We start from the raw sequence: 18,014 nt of genomic DNA on the forward strand, positions 1-18,014 counted from the left end.
TTGGCACACGCATCCCTTCCCATGCAGTATCGCAACCCATGGGATCCCCGGCAGATCCCATCCTGTTCCCCTGTGGGTTTTGGGGAGTGGACACAGACAGGTTGCTGGGCATGGTGAAGGTGTGCCCAGCCTGGCTGTGGCTATCATGGCCTGAGTGCGTGGATCTGGTCGGCCTCATGTTGCTTCCCCGACCTCGCAGAGATGAGAAGAGTTGCAGCTGCCTCCTCCCTCTGCTGTGTTCGTCCTATTGGCAAGGCTGGATGCCGGCAGCTCTGACTACGCATTGCCTGACGTCTGGGGGCACAATAAAATAGAGTAAAATAAAAATAAAATAAAATAAAATAAAATAAAATAAAATAAAATAAAATAAAATAAAATAAAATAAAATAAAATAAAATAAAATAAAATAAAATAAAATAAAATAAAATAAAATAAAAATAAAAAGATACACCGCCTCCCATATAAAGCCAAAGACATTTTGAGAGCAGTGGCAGCAGCTCAGCCACCACAGGAGCTGCAAGGCAGGGCTGGGTGAGCTGAGGATGACCGTGAGGGCATGAAAAAGTCTCCGACATTGCCCTGTTTTCAGTCTTTGAGAGCATGACTTTGGGTCTGACTGATGTAGGCCTTTTTAATTCTGCGGGCAAATGTGTGAGCATGAATTCAGTAGCAGACGGGCTCCAAACTCTCATTCCTGGGGCTGGGGACTTTTCCCTGGCACTCCCAACCACACTGTGAGTGATTCACAGAGGAACCCAGCTCCTGAGAGCAATCTGACCGCAACCAAGCACCTCCTGCTCTTCCTCAGAGACCCTGCAGAGGCTCCACGAAGTTTTTTGGGGATTTATCATGTGGCATCCTAGTGAAGGGAGTGGGAGGATGCTTAGGGGCCTGTGTGAGCCGGGGAGCTGCAGGCAGTTGGGATCTGCCACGCACCACCCCGCAGCTGCCAGCCCGAGGTCACCGCGTGCTCCTTACGGGCAGGAATTAGGGACGGCACCAAGTGGCAGAGGATGATGTTTGGAGAGGCGAAGCCATTCCCCAAATGAGTCAGCAGGAGCCGAAAACAATCCCCTGGAGCCCAAACCACAACAAATGGCGCTGATGACAGATTGCCTTGTCCTCCTGCCGCCCCGCAGCCCCATCCTGTGCCAGGGCAGTGGGGGCCGTGGGGCAATCCCTGCCGTGGCCAGGTGCAGGAGCGGCTTTGCACGAGTGCCAGAGCCTCTCTCACTGCCAGGTGCCTGCTCCAGGCAGGGCTCGGGGTGGGCACTCGGGCCCCCAGCTCCCACCATGGGGCCGAGGAGCTTCGTGCTGTGCTGGCAGTAAAGGGTGAGTGCAGATTGTGTTAGCAGGGCTGCGGCTGGAGCTGTCTCTGTGTGCTGGGTGGAAAGTGAGTTTATTTTCTTTCAGAGCTGTGCTGCACGAGGAGCAAAATGGGAGGTGATGTCTTTCAATAACACCACGCAGTTCATGCTGAAAAAAGCAGTTTTAACAGGTCTGGGAACCAATGAACCCCCATCTTCTGCTGCAACCCTGCTGCCGGGGGTGGCCAGATCTTGCCACGGGAGAGCCTGGCAGGGTGGCCGTGGCCACCAGCTGGCCCAGAAAGGGTTTGGTGCTTGCAGAAGCACGGTCGGGGTGGCTGCAAGCGGGGCTCTGCCCTCCCTGCGCCGGCTTGAAAGAGCCGCGGGGCGCTGCGGGTGACCCCTATTGAGAGGCTCCCATATGGCCGCGGGGCTCAGCCAGACACGCTGTGTCACTGGCTTAGCTGGAGTGTTGGTTTTGACCTGATTTAGAGAAGCCTGCGCAAAAAAAACCAGTTGGACACACTTATTCAGGTCCAAAAGCCGGCTTCTTTCAGTTTATCTTAAACCAATTAGGAATGAAAACCAAGCCGCTCCTAATCCAAAATAAGAGTGTGTCCCTCCTGCCTCTCGCCACCCGCTCCCGGGGCCGTGTTGGTTTAGGGAAAGCGATGCAAATGCTCAGCGGCCACCGCCGAGGCTCCGGCACAGGTCGGGGAGCGCTGCCCGGGCAGGGGGCTCGCCCCTGCGCACGCACCGCCAGCTCCGCTCCTCCCCAGCCGCCCTGGCAGCGGCTCCCGCTCCCCGTATTTGTTTGTGGATGTGTGTGCAGGCAATATTGTGACTGCCGGAGACGTGATATTAAAACGTTTACCCAAAATACCTCTGCCTGCCTTTCTCCTCCCCTCGCTCTTCCCCCTCCTATCTCTCTCTCTCTTTTTTTTTTTTTTTTTTGGTCTGAATTCACAGCGTGGCGATGGAGGTCTTCACCCAGGAAAGGGTTAAGCATTTTGAAAGGTCTTGTTTGAGGTAGAGTGAATTTTAACCACCACACACATAACGAATGCGAAACAGCCTGAATTGCTGGTGAGGAGCCAAGAGCACAAGAGAGGAGCTGCTGAATTTTAATGATTCATTATTGCATGGAAGGCCTTTGTCTTCCTTTATCCGGTGCACAATAAAAGAATTAATTGGACAGAAAATGGCAGGGCAAAGAACTGACAAGTCATTAAGGGGCTCTGAATGGCTGATTAGGTGCACATTGGGGGTGGAATTTCAACTGCACTGTTTCAGCAAGGGCTCCGGAATAATAATGGCATGGCACAGTTTATATTTTGTATGCAGTACCAGAAAGGCCTTTATGTCGGCATTGTGGTGCTATTTATTATGCTGTCTATTTAGCCATTGTTGGCATTGTGTTTGCAATAAGAATGCACAAACAAAGTTGGGATTTTTTTTTTTTTTATTTTTTTATTTTTTAAACTTAGCAAAAGCAAAATAATTGGGAATCGGAATCTCGCTCCACGGATAGTTTTATCGATTTTTGGGCGCGCGCGCACACGTGTGTGTCCAGAAACGGCAGTAAATATTTAGACTTGAGAGAAGCAGCCTCCTTTATAGGAAGGAGAAGAAGGAATAAACTTCTCTCCCGCTTCCCTGTTCCCCCCGAGCGGCTGCTCGGGGAAGCCTCGTGCAGCTGGAGCAGCCCCGAGCGAGCGCTGGGCACTTCCACGGCGCGGCAGCGGGAGGATGCGGCCGCAGGAAAAGCAGCCAACTGGAAGCATTGGTAGCTAGGAAGGCCATTGAACATCCTGCACACGGATCCTTTGAGCCGGCTTCTGCCAAAGTTTCCTTGTTGTTGTTGATGTTAAGCAGTTGCCTGCGAGTTATAATAAAAGCCACACACACAGAAGGGAGGGAAAGCATAAAAAAAAAAGTTTCCAGGCATGTTGGGTAGGTGTGATTTTGATGAGGAATGCAGTGTGTTTTTTTTTTAAAGAGTTAGCAAATAGGAATAGCAGTTTACTGTCAGGTCTGTGCACAGCTGGCTGAAAGTTTCAGGGGAAAAAAGAAACTTTACCAAAGATAAGGAATTTCTTTTTCTGCAAGTGATTCCTTGCAGCTCAATGAAAATAGAAAGCCCCCACCCTGACATAAACTGGACATTTGTACACGCTGAAGATTACATTTTTAATGCTGCTCAGAAGCTCGCAGAGGATAACTCTGTTTCCGACAAGGATATTTCTGTCCTCAGGATCTGTCCCACCTCGGTGCTGTTTTGATAACCAAATGCGTGCCCACCCCGTGGCTGCTCACCAGCAGCAGGTGCCTGCCACGGGCTCCGGGAGCGCTGCTGGCACGGATAAACCCGCTCATTCCTAGAGACAGAGGAGCAAAAACCTCCGAAGCACCTTGTCCTGCACTCCTGCAGCCTGCAGGAAACCTCCCACTGACTTCTGGGGGAGCTTGGCTGGATAGGGATGAACTGGGAGGACTGGTCCCAGCTCACACAGGCAGCATGGGGCCACCAGCTTGGCCTTTGTGACTGTACATCCCCAAGCATCCTGTGCCTTCACTCAGGTCCCAGCCTTTTCTCACACTTCTCTCTCTTTTCTTTTTTTTTTTTTTTTTTTTTTTTTTTTTTTTTTTTTTTAGTTTCCTGCGTACTCTGGGCTAATAATGGGTTAACAATATATGTATTTGGAAACGTGAGAGGGGATTTGGGTGTCAGGGAGATGGATGAGCTGCAATCTGAAACTTTTTAGGTAAGAATAAGTGAAAAGGAAAATGAGGTTATTACCAAAAATGCTATTCTCAGTAGAATACATCCCTTCTGTAATATTTTAAGAGGTAGTTAGCAGCACTCTTCATGCAGGAAAGTTAAGGCACGCACATCAAACAAAACTGAACTAAAATAATAATAATAAAAAGAAGAGGTGGGCAGGTAGCTGGTTTCACTGGAAATTGTGAGGTTCCTTCGGAGACTTCTTAATGCTGTGAAAGGAGGAAAACAACCCTGGTAGTGCTCCTCTGTCTGTGCTGTGGCTGGGAAAGAGGCAGCAGGGGAAGCTGGGGACAGGTCGGCTGGGAAGCGACGATGCTGCCCGAGCTGCAGCCACAGGATTTGAGCACTGTGTCATGCTGTGCTGTGTCGTGCTGTGCCGTGCCACGCTGTGCTATGCCATGCCACGGTGTGACACGCTGTGCCGTGCCCCAGCTCTGCCACCAAAGCTGAATCTCATTGTGGTCATAGCATCTCGGTCCCGCGGAGCTGAGCCACGAGCCGCCCACTCGCTCTTCCTGCGAACGCCGCCCTTTCCTAACGAGGAGGATTTAATGAGCCCCTCCCTAGGTGGGTAGCAATGTCCTGAGCTCTTGAGGCCCTCAGTGCCTGCTCCTGACCCCTTGAAGCTCTCACTGCCCTGGGCCCACCTGCCCCGCAGGAGGTCTGCCGTCTTCGGGAGCCTCTCCTGGTCACCAGATGGAGCCGGGGTAAGGCTGGACCCACGAGGACAAGTTTCGGGCAGGGATCCAGATATTCTCAACATTTGGGAGAAATCAGATCTGCGGAGGAGGAGCTTGGAGCGACGTCTATCAGAATGAAGTCAGGTGAGAGCTTCAGAGCCAGATTTTGACCATCCCTTAAGATCTGCGTGTTCAGGCCCTGGAACAGTTGGCTGAACTCCACATCTGGTTATGGGATACAGAGAACTTAAAAATGTACCTAAAACACTTAACAAAATTCCCATATGGAAGCAAGTTTATTTTTTTTAATGAAAATAACTTAACAAAACATCCGAGTAGTCGATGTTTGTGCTCTATTTCTGGAAATGTAGAGAAAATCTTTTGACCCCCCCAAGGAAAAAGAAAACAACAAAAAAAACCCAAACCACTAAACGGTCAGCAAAGAACTACATAGATGTTCAGATCTGCTTGGGAGAAGGAAGGAAGATAGAAATGCCTGCATGGGAGGAGAGCAAAGGTCTGGCTAAAAGAGCATCCTCCGAAGGCACATGTAGGTTTGCCCTGCAGTGCAAATGGCCCCCTCAGACCACAGATACAAGCACAGCCTGTACAAAACAGCCCTTCCCTGCTCTCTGCCTGCCTCCAGCAGTCACAGAGGCTGAGACACTTGTGCTGCCTGGATGCTGTGCCCCGAGGTTGTGTATTTTCCCCAGATTTGTCTAACGCTCCTCTGAGCCCAGCTCTGCTTTTGGCCCCTGCCTGCAGCCAGACTATTGGCTCCGTGGAGACCAAAAAAAAAAAAAGAGGTAATTTTATCTAATTTCAGCTTTCTGTTCAATCACCTCCTTGGACACCCTTCTGTTGTGTCACAGGCCCACTGGGTGATGAGAAGAATAATTAGCCTCCTTTCCCCTTCTCACACCTTTCCCCATCACCTGTGTCTCACTGCCGAGGCCAGAAGGCCCCCAAATGGGGGGGGGAACAAGTCTGATAAAGGCACGGAGCACAATGCAGCTCCAAACCCCAAATATCCTCTTTGGGCACAATTTCGTTCCGACTCCACACTGGGGCCCAATGCGCTCCTGGCGCTGATGTCAGGGATGTTTGTCTCATCCCAGCGTGAAAAATGGACTTTAAACATGCTTTAAAAGTCAGGGTTTCCTGGTTCTGAGCAATAAATCCCGCTGTTTGTGCCGTGCTTTCCAAGTGATAAATTTCTGGATCTCTGGGAAAATACACTCCAGAGAAAACAGACAAAGCGGAGAAGGCTGCGGTGTTGCCCAAAATGACATCTACATCTTGGCTGGTGCAGCAGCCCGAGCAGGACGGTTGTAGGAGTGCCTGAGGGGAGGACGGGCTGGCGTGGGGGAGCAGAGCAGAGCAGCTTTCCCTGGGAAACACGGGCAGAGGCCAGGGCAGAGGCAGCAGCATCCCAAACAGAGCCACATCTCCACATCCCGTCCAGGCTCAGGGCACCCCAGGTCCCGGGGGAATTGCTGTTTCACGAGGCCCTGACCTGAGGGCCCAGGGCCACCCAGCCCTAACCCCAGGGTGCAGATTTGGAGACCTAAATGGCTCAAATGGCATCTTTCGGATTTTCCCTTTTACCTAATTACAGGGATTTATTTTTTATTACACCATGGGCTTGTTCCAAAACCCAGTCGGCTCAGTGGCAGCCTTTCATGGGGTTTTGGATCAGACCTATGTGTTTGGTGTAGTTTTCGCTATGACAAATTATCCATTATTTGATGGTTCACGTTTAATTATGAAGCAGACGTTGCAGATGTGGAGCTCCCCTGTGCCTTGGAATCAAGGACAAGGCTCCCGCTGCCTTCAGGAGGCCCCTGGATTTCACTCCAGCTCCTGATGCAGTGGCGAGTTCACAAAATGCGAGAAGTGGATCCGTGCTGTGATATTACAGGTCCAGTCCGCTGTGTCTGGAGCCAAATAATCACAACGGTCAGACACGTTGGGATGGATTTGGGCCAAAATTTCTGCAGTCCAGCTACAGCCGAGAGCTTAGTGCACCTCCGTGTCCAACATCTGCTGTACCTTCTTGGGAACGGTGCTCGCTGCGCCTCTAATCACTTCAAACATCCCTGCTAAACACGGGGATTAGGAGGGATTTGAGGATCCTGCTCCCTCGTGGTCTCAGCTTCAGCTATCTCAGGGTGTTTTAGAAAGGTGTAAAAACTGATGCTTTCATCTTGGTTGAAACCCTTGAATGTTCTTGAAGAGTGCAGAAAATGAAGATGTTACTTGTTATGGTATTCTATTTTTTTTAATTATTTTTTTTTATTATTTTTTTAATTTCTTTTTTTTTTTTCTTCTTTTTTTCTTCTTGCTTGGGGCATGTCCTATGCAGCAGGCAGACTCCAGGATGCTCTTTAGGAAGCAGAAATGTTTTAATTCCTCTCACACTGGTGATTTTTGCCCTGGGCTTCACTAGATACTGCATTGCCTCTGGAAAGGGGCTTTGCTTCTACTTCAAGCACACAAGAAGTTATTCTGAGGACTTAACCATCCTACCTGCATATCCCAGCATGAGCTCTGGCCAGCCCAGAAATGCTCCTTTCCTCCAGGCCCTGGTGCAGTGCACCTCGGGATGATTTCCCCAGTTTCTTCTGCAACAGAGCACATGGAGAGAAAAACTCCTCCAGCTTTGTCCTCATTACGTGTTGCTGCTGCTGCCTGGCCTCAGTGGGCTCGGGTCTGAGCTGGACTTGTGGCGGGGGGGGGGGACATGAAACGCTGCTGCCAGGCTGACAGCCCCTGCAGGCACCACGTTTCTCACGCTGAAAATAAGCCATTTCTGGCTGAAATGCTGACTCGCTCCCCGAAAGGAAGGCCTGATTGTTCTCCTGGGGAGGAAGCGTTCATATACAGGGATTTCAGAAGTGACCAAGTCCTGGGATAAAATCTTCACCCTCTGGACACCTGTGCCTCCCTCAGAAATGCAATTCAGTGCCATTTCTGGAGGTGTAAAGCTCCATAGCGGCAGTTAATATATGCATACTTCTGGGTTCCCTCATTACCATTTCAGTTGGCTCGTTTACATAATAACACAGAACAGAAGATCATTTGCATAAAATTAAAAAAAAAAATCAAATAACTGAATGTTGCTTTTATTTTGAAAGGCGCAGAGAACGAGCCTGTGAAGTTATTTATATCCCCGAAAGTACCAAGGAGGCTAATCGGCAGGGAACCGTGCTTTCTGCACAAAATGGGACTTGACCACTTCAATTTATTCATGAAATATTAGCTCACTTAGTGGAAGAGTTTTTTAAGCAGCTGGGTTGGAGCTGACGGGAAATCCCCTCCCAGCTGCAGCGGGATCAGTGCGACGGGAGCCAGACAAAAGTGAATTCCCCCGGCTCGGGTCCCTCGCAGCACCTGAAGGGACTGGGGAATGAGGGCTGTGCGCCCTGGTTACGGCTGGCGGAGCAGAAATATGCCTTTCTCCTCTTCCTATGCCTTTCTCCTCCAGCGTTTCTGCCCCATGGCTGTTACCTAAGCTGGGGGATTCCGCCTGTCCCCTCCCCGTGCTGCGATGCTCGAGCACCTTCATCCACAGCCAGGAGACCGAGCAAAGCTCCCTGTGGGCTTCCCAGGTTCATCGTCGCATCCTGATTTCTTCTGCTCCTCCCAGCTTCGTGGCTGAATGCTCCCACGGGAGCAGCCCTTGGCCGTCCCATCTGATGGGCTGATGTTGCAAATAGAGCAGCAACAGCAATCTGCTTTTACAGTGAGCAAAGCCACCACCAGTGGATGGCACAGTGGGGTCCCGGGCAGGGAAAGTCCCGTACCCATGTGCGGCACAGCCAGGAATGGGGCTGCAGGTTGTGTGCTGGAAGCGTGAGACTGCCCGAGCAGTAAAACGTGTGCTGATCTGGTATTCAGGCAGTGTGCAAAATGGCCGTATTTGCATGAGAAAAGATTGTTGGGAGAAATCTTAGGCCAAATCCTATTTCCATTCGTAAGCCTCCAAACACGCAGCATCTTTGCTGACACCAGGAGTGTTACTTCAGGTTTGCACAAGCGTGATGAGAGTGGAGCCTGGCTGAGTGGCTGCTGTCCTGGCCCTTTGGTACCCAAAGCCCACGAAGCAATGAGCTCTTTATTACAGCAACTCCTGGAGAACCCATCACCGAAACTCAACTGTAACATCCTGCAATAAGCCTGCCTCTAAATTTTTAACAATGGTGCAAATCCTTCTGTAGGTTTTTGGGGTGAGCGGCGCTGAGCTTGGCAAGTCCACGTAGCGCAGATGGCCTCGGGGCTGGAAACACAACCCCCAAACACCTCCTCTGTCTGCTCTTTGGAGACCGGCTCTGGACTGTGGGAGCGCTGGGGCAGAGGGACAATGGGACGATGTCTGTGCTGGGACGTCCCCGTCCCACAGCACGATGCTCTGGAACAAAGTCCCAGCGCCGGCGTGCGAGCAGCCGCCCTCTGCCCCCCAGAACGCCGAGATGAATGTGCATTGTTGGCCGTGGGTGTGGTGGGTTTCAGCACGCTGAGCCTGCCAGACTCGGGTTACTACCCAGAATATTCACAGGGACTTTATAATTCTGTTCCCCCTTTTTCATATTTCTCCACATCTTCAGTGGGGCCATGGTGGCTCCTCCGTGCTGCTGGCTTGTGGAGCTCCTCGTGCCCACCCTGGCCACGTGTGTCTGGAGCTGAGCCCTCCTCCCACAGAGCCCCAGCCTAATGTCCTGCCAAAAATCCCCCAGCAGAGCTGAGTGGGAACAGAGGGAGGTCCTGCATGGTCCCACTGCTGGTCCTTCACCAGGAGCAGGATTTGGGAGGGCAGGATCTTTTCTGAACCCACAAAATGATGCTTGCCCACCAGGAGCCTTAGCTCAGAGATCTTCCACCGTCGTTGGTGGTCCGGAGCCCTGGTGGCGGATCACACCCACGGGTGACACTTTGAAACCCTGCTCCCAGGAGGCTGGAAGAGCTTGTGCTGGGAGTTAACACAGCTCTGGGATGGGCCAGCCCTGATGTCCCATCCCTTCTGTTTCTGGCAGCCCGGGCACATCTGTGGTACATCTTCCTCCTCCAGGACTCTGCTCCTTCCACGGGACAGCAGAAGACTGCAGAAACCCCAGATCAGGGACAATTGCAGGCAAGAGCAAACTCTGTCTTCACCCAGGGCTGTGCCCAGCACTGGCCATGGTGCAGGAATACTCCAAGAAAAGTGAGGTGATGCTCCAGAGAGTCCCACAAACATCCTTCTAACAGAGACAAAGAGGCCCTGGTTATTTGTGGTGTTTCCTTGCACTGAATACTCGAGAAGAAGCAGCTTTTGTTTCACATGTCGCTCTGGGATCCCTGTGAGAGGCTCCTGTTAGCACCCAGCGAGGGTTTCCCCTGTGCTGGTTCGCACTGGATCGGTCTTCTCCATGCTCTTCCATCCCAGACACAAATTGAGCTGGGGGGAATCCGCAGCAGAATTTCACAGCTCACTGTTTTAATAAATGTCTGGAAAACGCAGAGTGAAATTGAGTTAGGACCTTTCCAATACGCTAATATTTTGGAACACATAGATCATGCATATGGGAATAGTCCTGGCCCAGAAAGCCTGGGTAAGACCCAAATAGCTCCGAGAGACAGCTCTCTGAGCACTGCTTGGAAGCTGCACTCAATAACGGGCGATCCCTCGGAGCCGAGGAAGCGGGACATCCAGCCTGCTGAGACGCTGGCCTCGCCGCGCAGGATTTCAGGGTCACTGGCAAGTGCTGCTCCGTGATACGGGACAGATGCTCTGCCCGCTAATGACGAGCAAAATAGCTACGAACACTGTTAATTGCCAAAACGTAAACTCGCTTCTGTGGCTTGCAACTCCCCCTTCGGCAGCGGCTGCGGATGACGTTAACTGCTTTGCTGGAGCCACGCAGCGCGGCCACGGAGAGCAGAGCGATGCCTGAGAGGCACCCGGCGAAGCCTCACACCCTGCTGCACGGAGCTGCCGATGTGCTGCAGCCCCCTGTGCCGCCCCGGCCCCTCGGAGGGGCACAGCCGGGTGCTGAGCATCCGTCCCCCTGTGCCGCTGGCACTGGGAGAGTGCGGCTGATTTGCAAGGGAAATGATGTGTAAATAATCCTCATTACCCAGGAAGGCTGTCCCCTTCCAGATCGAGTTCACTTGTTATTCTGATCAGCCGATAAACCTTCTTTGCATAATTTTTTTTTTTCTTTCTTCCACGCTCCGGCTTCGCTATTGCGGTGAGAGCGGGGTTTTATTACTCTTATTTATGTCATCACCCCGGTGGGGGCAGTGTCCTGGGGGTGATGTGCTCATGCCTGCTGATGGCTGAGTGTGGGCTCGGGGCTCTCACAGCAGATCCTGTCCTCCCCTCAGTGCTGCCTGCAGCCCCCAGCCCTCAGCTGTGCAACCCCGAGCTGCCCAGGCCCCTGCCCAGGATAACAGCAGGGGAGCAGGTGGTTTTGTGGATGCCCCTTGCAGTCACTCCTCACCAGCTGACTGCTCTGAGAGCAAAGGGGCTTTTTTCTGCTGTGAGCATCTGCTTTTTCTTTTTTCCCAGGGATGCTAGAGACAGCACCCGGCCACAAGCAAGAGTGAGATGAAACCATCTCCGCCTCCCTTCCCACCACAGCCAGACTCAGTGACCTCCTAAAATCCCCTTGCAACTTTCATTTATTTCTTAAAGATGAACAGAGCTGAATCGTGTCAGTTCCTACAGAGGAGACGAAGGAAAATACCAACTGACGTTGCTGGCTCTGAAGCTGGATCCTTCCTTGAGCGAGACGGCACCAATGCCCCATCCCTGCCCACATCACCACCCCCTTTCCCACCCCCTTTCCCAGCCCCAGCCCCATCATCCCGATCCCAGCTGGGCAGCACTGCCCGCTTGCCCTGACCCCATCCTGAGGGCTGCAGCAGGGGCAGCGAGGCACGGTGTAAGAGGAGGCATGCAGAGGAGATGCAAAAAAGAGGGGCACGGATTTGCATCATTCGCTCCATGTAGAGGCTGCTTGGAACTGCACCAAGGCGGGAGGGAATTGTTTTACAGCTCCCTTGGTGGATATAAATGTCAGCTATCGGGCCCACAGAGGTTTGCTGGATGTAGTTTAGAGGATGAGGACCTTCAGGCTTTGTCTTTCCAAATTTTTAAAATCCTGTTCCTCCCTGTGCGAATGCAGCTGCATCTGCTGCAGCTAGCCGGCTAAATTTTCTCTCTGAATTACACACTGCTGCTGTGAAACTACCCGAATCCTCACCGGTGAGCAGGCTCTTCCCTCTCCCTGCAGCCCACTGAGCCCCCCCAGCTTTCCCCTGGGCACTGGGGCTGAGGCATGGAGCTGGCTGAAAGGACGAGGCGCTGTGCCTGGCTGCTGCAGGGCCACCCGGGGATGGCTGTGCCTTCTCTACCCAAGGCACAGTCCTTTTTTCCTGGGACAGACATTTCAGGCTGGGGACGGATGGGGTGGCAGCAGCCAGCAGCGGCACCGTGGCACCCACCCATGAGGCTGGTGGAAGAAACTCGCTGTGAATTTAGGCACCCACCACGGAGCTTAAAGAGTGACAGCTTTCCTCCACTTCCTTTGGGTGGCAGACACTTATTGCAGTGTTTGCATAGGTTGCTCGAAATGAATCACATCCTTGGGCTCCGAAATAGCTGTGGAAGTTTCTCCCTGGGGACTAGGTCACCCCAGAGAGGAGACAGGAAAACAACAAGCTAAATATTAAGTGTGTGCTTTAAGGTGAAACCCAAAGGCAGCGCTCAGGGTAACGCATTTCCCCCATATACCCACCTAGCGTGGAATGAATGAAGTTATTTCCAGACACCCTCAGCAAACACAGGCCTACTCAGTAGTTAATTTTTCCCCATTTAATTCTTCTGCAATTGAAGGAGATGGGCTTTATGGTTACTTAGTCTGGGTTAAAGGTCTGCATTTCCCTTGCTGAAGTGGACTTAAATAGTAAATTATTACATGTTCTGGACTGTTTCAGGGCACCAAATGTCCCGACTCTGCCGGCCACATACCTACAGCATCCTCTGCCCAAGCACCCCGGAGCTTGCTGCCCCTGATGGCTACGGTGCAAGCTGACACCTGCAGACCTCCACTTCTCCCAGCCCTGCCAGCGGGTTCATCCCCATCTCGGGGTGTGAATCCCAGTTTATTCTGAAATGCTGCTCATGTCTCTGCTGGGAGAGGGCTGAACCCATCCCTACGAAGCCGCAGGGACTTTGTGTGGGCAGAGATAAGACCCATGCAGTGACTGGGGGCTGCTCAGAGCCCAGCCTCATCACTCTCCGTGGTTCCTGCTGTGATGTCCTTTCCTTTAAAACCTCCCTGAACGCACACTTCTCCAACCAGGAGGCACGCGTGGTCTCTGCAGCAAGCAGAAGCCTTGCAACATTGATAAGAGATTGTTAAAACTCTTAATTTGAAAATAATTTTGTGGCCTTCAGAAGATTGGGGGTAGCATCCTCCCCTCCACCAGTGTCCCCAGTGGGGACATGGACCCCCAGCCTCCTGGGTGCCCCCAAGGTGCTGCAGGGCTGTGGGCTGGTGCATGAGCTCCTGCTGGGCTCTGCTTTAAGAACATCCACGTTTTATTCATGCTGATCCCAGGAGCCATCGGCTTGCTGCAGACTTTCCCTGGGAGAGCATCGGCTTCACGTCCCCGTTTCTCACCGAGAGCATGTGGGGCCGTCAGGGCTTTCCTGAATTCTTCCTTTCTGGAAGCCCTTTTTCTCTTAGGTGACATTAACGGAGCACTCTGTCACTCCACCCCACTTTAATGATTTCCTCTGGAACATTTTGTGTTCAATAAACCAGTGTGTTCCCAATGTGAGGTGAATCTCCTGCAAAGAGAGAGAGAAAAAAAAAAAAAAAAAAACCAACCCCGTCCCAAGCAGACTGCGCGCTTGTCGCCAGCGCCTGCCACCCTAATTACACCGTGGAAGAATGCGCACATGGCAGAGGTCCCTGAACATTTCAGGCAGGATATTGCCTGCTCCTGGATGCAGCCTCCTTCGCCGCTGCAATAACATTTGCTATAATAAGCCGCGACTCCGTTTCGGGGAAGGCGTGAGCGCGGCGTAGACATTTTGGCCAGGCTGCTTCCCTCGAGTGCCGGGGGGGCTGCGCACCCATCTGCTTAAGGACACTGACCCGCCGTGTGCAGGGGGCTCTGCACAGGGGCAGCCCCATGATGGGGTGGGATTTTGGGGAAAAATGTGGCCCTGAGGGTGCTGTGGGGTCATAGTTGCCCTCCCGGTATGCCTGCAGGCTGGGCAGCCGGGATGGCTCCAGGCGGCTGCCGGGGCTGCAAATCGTCCCCTTGGCTCCAGCAGCTGAGCCAGAGCCTGGGCAGGCGCCGCGTCCTCTGCTGGGCACCAGCCCAGCCTCCTCCTCCTGCCTCCTCCTCCTCCGGCCTCCTCCATCCTGCTCCGGTGGCTGCGGCCCCGCGATGCCCCGGCCTTTGCCAAGCTGTTCCCATCCCTGCTGGACTGCCCAAAAACCTCCTGGGTGTCGGCCTCATCCCCACGGCTCTGGTCCTCTGCATGGGTGCATGGGGAAGGCTCAGGAGCTGGCAAGCTGGCTTGGGACTGAGTGGGTAGGCTTAATTCATGCAGGGGATAAATCATCAGGTTTGTGGAGCCGAGTGTGGGATAAGGTTGGATCTTTTTGGCCATGAGATATCTCAGGTTGTCTCCATACTGGACCCAAGTGTGAGGTCCATCCCCGCATCCATCCGGAGGGGCTGAGTCCATCCCTTTTTCATGGAGTCTTATGCAGCAGCTAACAATTCTTCCTGCCCAGAGCAGTCTGAGATTTGCATGGGTTCAGTTTCTGGGCTTTGGTCACCTCATGCTGGACCCTGCTGGGGTTTGTTGGCAAAAGCCTCTGGAGGAGATATTTCTGCCCCCTGCGCTCAGACCCCTCAGTCATCCTTTGGTGCCTTTCCCTGAGCTTGCAGTGGTAGCTGTCAGCTCCCAGCTGGCCTGGGGAAAATAGGTTGGTCCCACTCCAGCTTTAGGGAACAAGGCACCGATTCAGGAGGAAATTTCGCGTGTGCTGCCATCCCATCACGCCCTCCTGCCCGCTGCCCAAACCCCTTGAGAGCAAGGAGCTGCTGGGGAAGCGTCCCTGGGACAGCGGTGTCCCCACGCTCTCCCTGCCCAGGTGCTTCTCCTCCATCGAACACATCTGATTTATGCCAAAAATCAGATATGAGCAAAAGCCGTTCTGAAGGGGGCTCAGTGCCGAGACGGGGCAAAGGCTCCCGTGGACCTCTGCGAGCCTTGGGTCGGGCTCTGCTTTCGGGAACCATAAATAGAAGCAGAGTCACTCAAATATTCAGGACCTGTAAGAGCCATTCATAGCTGCAAATTAACAGCTACCGCCAGGCCCATCTGTGCACGCCCGAGCCCGGGTCGGATTCCTGCTCCCTCTGTTTAACCTGATGACCATAATTACACACTCATTTATACACCCGGCGGCACCTGAATGCTTTACAAGACAAACACCTAATCCCGCATGGAAATTATAGCCACATAATATCTCTTTTCATTATTTGCTGAGGTGTTGAGTCTGATTACAGCACACACTGTTTGCTTTGTACCAGGGCAAAGCCCCTGTAATTTCTCTGCAAGTCAACATCATTCCAGCGAGGAGGCTGAAAATCTACAGGCTACTGTGCAAACGAGCTAGCAAATATTAATCCATAGTAAATGATCTGGGAGGTGGAGGCGGGGAAGGGGCGAGCGAGGTTATTTATGTCCCCCCCGAGATTAATAATGCCAAATTAAAAAAAAAAAAGGAGAATGAGGGGCACGAAACATTCCTGCTGCTGTCCCCGCTCCCTGGGGTAGGGTGCAGGCTGGTTCTGTAGGCATGGTGCTTGACGGGGGGGCTGCTAGCGGGAGGAGGAATACCCTGGTTCAGAGATGTCCCCTTGTGAATCTCATGAGCTTCAGGGGGCTGACAGAGGGGTCCTGAGCTCCTCACCTTGTCCTGACACGTGGCACCTACTGGTCCACCACAGGCTCCTGTGTGTCCTGCAAAAAGGTCACTTAATATCTCCGTGCCTCGGTTTCCCTATCTTTAGGCACAGAATATCAATGCTTTCTGCTTCTCAGGGCTGTGTCCTGCATGGACCAGAGGCACTACAATCCATTTTCCCATATCTACATGGCGAGGCTACCACTTTGCTGGTGCCCTGGCCTGCTGGCAATCCTTGGGCTGGTTCCTGGGGCTGAATCCCCTCCTTCCCCACCTCTGCACCCCCCAGAAGCAGGGTCCTGGAGCCCCCATGCGCCCCTCGGCTCCCGGCCAGCTCTGCCCGAGCGGGGCAGCCCAGCAGCACCTCACCCGGCTCCAGCGCTGCGCCCTTGGTCTCCCCCCAGGAAAAACACCACCTCGGGCCGAGGTGCAACAGGAGTGACGTTGTCTGGAAAGAAAGAAGGATTTGCTTTAACCTGCGGCGCGTGGGTTTGCAACCAAAGTACACAGGCGGGCTTCAGGCTAGACTGTACCCTGGCCCCCCGCCAGGCGATGGGCCGAATCCTGGTCTGCACCTCGGCCGTGCAAACTCCTGCTCTGCAGCTCCCTGCGGCTTTGGGGAGCTGAGGTCAGGCTGCTGCCCTCTGCCCAGTGGCTGCTGTGGAGCCGGAGGGGGCTCGTGGTGAGACCCAGCGATGCTCGGCACCCCCGCGCGCAGCCCTGATGGTGGCACGAGCAGGGGGTGATGTTATTGAAATCCATGTCAGCCGGGTGTTAATGAAGGAAAACCAGGCCTGCACATTGCATCCCCCTTAAATCTTCGGGAAAACGTGTGTGCGTGCTGGAGGGAGGAGGGTAACTGCTGTTCCCAGTGGCAGATGGGGAAATGGGGAGCAGCAGGGCCCTGAGGATGCCCCTGACCAGCTCCGGGGGTCCAAGCAGCGTGGGACCCACACTGTATCCACTTCTGCCTCCCAGTGCTCTCCCCAAAACCCTCCGGAGGGATTTTAATCAAGCCACAAAAACCCAAATGCAACTAATACAGCCCAAAGCAGGCTGGGGGTGAGCTGGGTCGAGCTGCAGTGGCTTCACCGTCCCATTTCAGGCGGCTGCCGTGGCCCCACACGTGTGCGCACGCGGCCCCACGCGTGCCCCCGGTGCCTGTGCAGAGGACAGGGCTCCGCGCCTGGCCGAGGCTCGGAGAGGCAGGGAGCTGTTTCTCCAGTGCTCGAGTTTTTCTTTCAGACTCCTAGCTGCCTTGCCAAGTGTTATAAAAATATATCAGTGTGAGCCAAAACATTTAGCACTCCACTTATTACTTTAAGGTTATAGGTTAAACAAATTCCTTCTCAGAATTTACTGTGTTCATTTTAGCTTCACAACACAGCCCTGCTAGCGGTAGATATATTTCACACTGTAATACCTCCCTTATGTATTGGAGGGGGGGGAAAGGAGAAGAGGAAAGTAGCTTTCTAAATTTTTATGTGAACAAAAGCTACTATATAAACTAGCTGAAAACAAGTCCTTTGCAAGAGATAGTTTGTAAAACTTATTTTCCAGTAACCAATAAACCAAGAATGAAAGGTAAAATTTGTTTTTACCTTACCTAATAATTTTTGCTTCTATTTTTCCCCTTTTGCACAATAAAGCCTAGAGAGGAAAAAGAAAAAAAAAAAAAAAAAAAGAAAAAGAAAAAGAAAAAAACAAAGGCCAGTTCACACCTCGGGCAAGCAGGTGCAATTGTTGCAGTGAGCGTGCACCTCTCTGAGCCAGGCTCAAACTTCTCCTAGGTGGTGCACAAAGTCCTGCTGGAGTGGTTTAGTTCAGCTCTGGGTTTTGCCACTGGGCTCCCTCCAGTCCAGTGCAACCTCAATGCCCTTTTCTCATCTGCTCAATGATTTATATAAACTGACTCCATCTCCACGGGGATACCTTGCTGCTGGCACCTCCTGGCACCTCCAGTGCCCTGTGCCAGTCACCTCCCCTCCTTCCATCGCTGCAATGGGGTGATGCTTTCCACCACCCAGAGGGGTTGGTTTGCAGCTGGAAATATCTGCCCAGAGGGATGGATGTGGAGGGTAGAGCAGGGTTGCAAGAGCCGTGCCACTTCCCTCTTGGCTAGCAGCAATGCAGACCCCTGGCATGGGTCAGCCTGGCCACAGCGGGCGAGCCCTGGTGGCTGATCACACCTTTTGCCTTCACATGGGTACCAAAGCACTTTGCAAAATGTAATGGCTGCAAAATCTGAGGCAATGGAGAA

Source organism: Aythya fuligula, chromosome 15 (assembly GCF_009819795.1).
Source record: "Aythya fuligula isolate bAytFul2 chromosome 15, bAytFul2.pri, whole genome shotgun sequence".
NCBI classification, from domain to species: Eukaryota; Metazoa; Chordata; class Aves; order Anseriformes; family Anatidae; genus Aythya; species Aythya fuligula.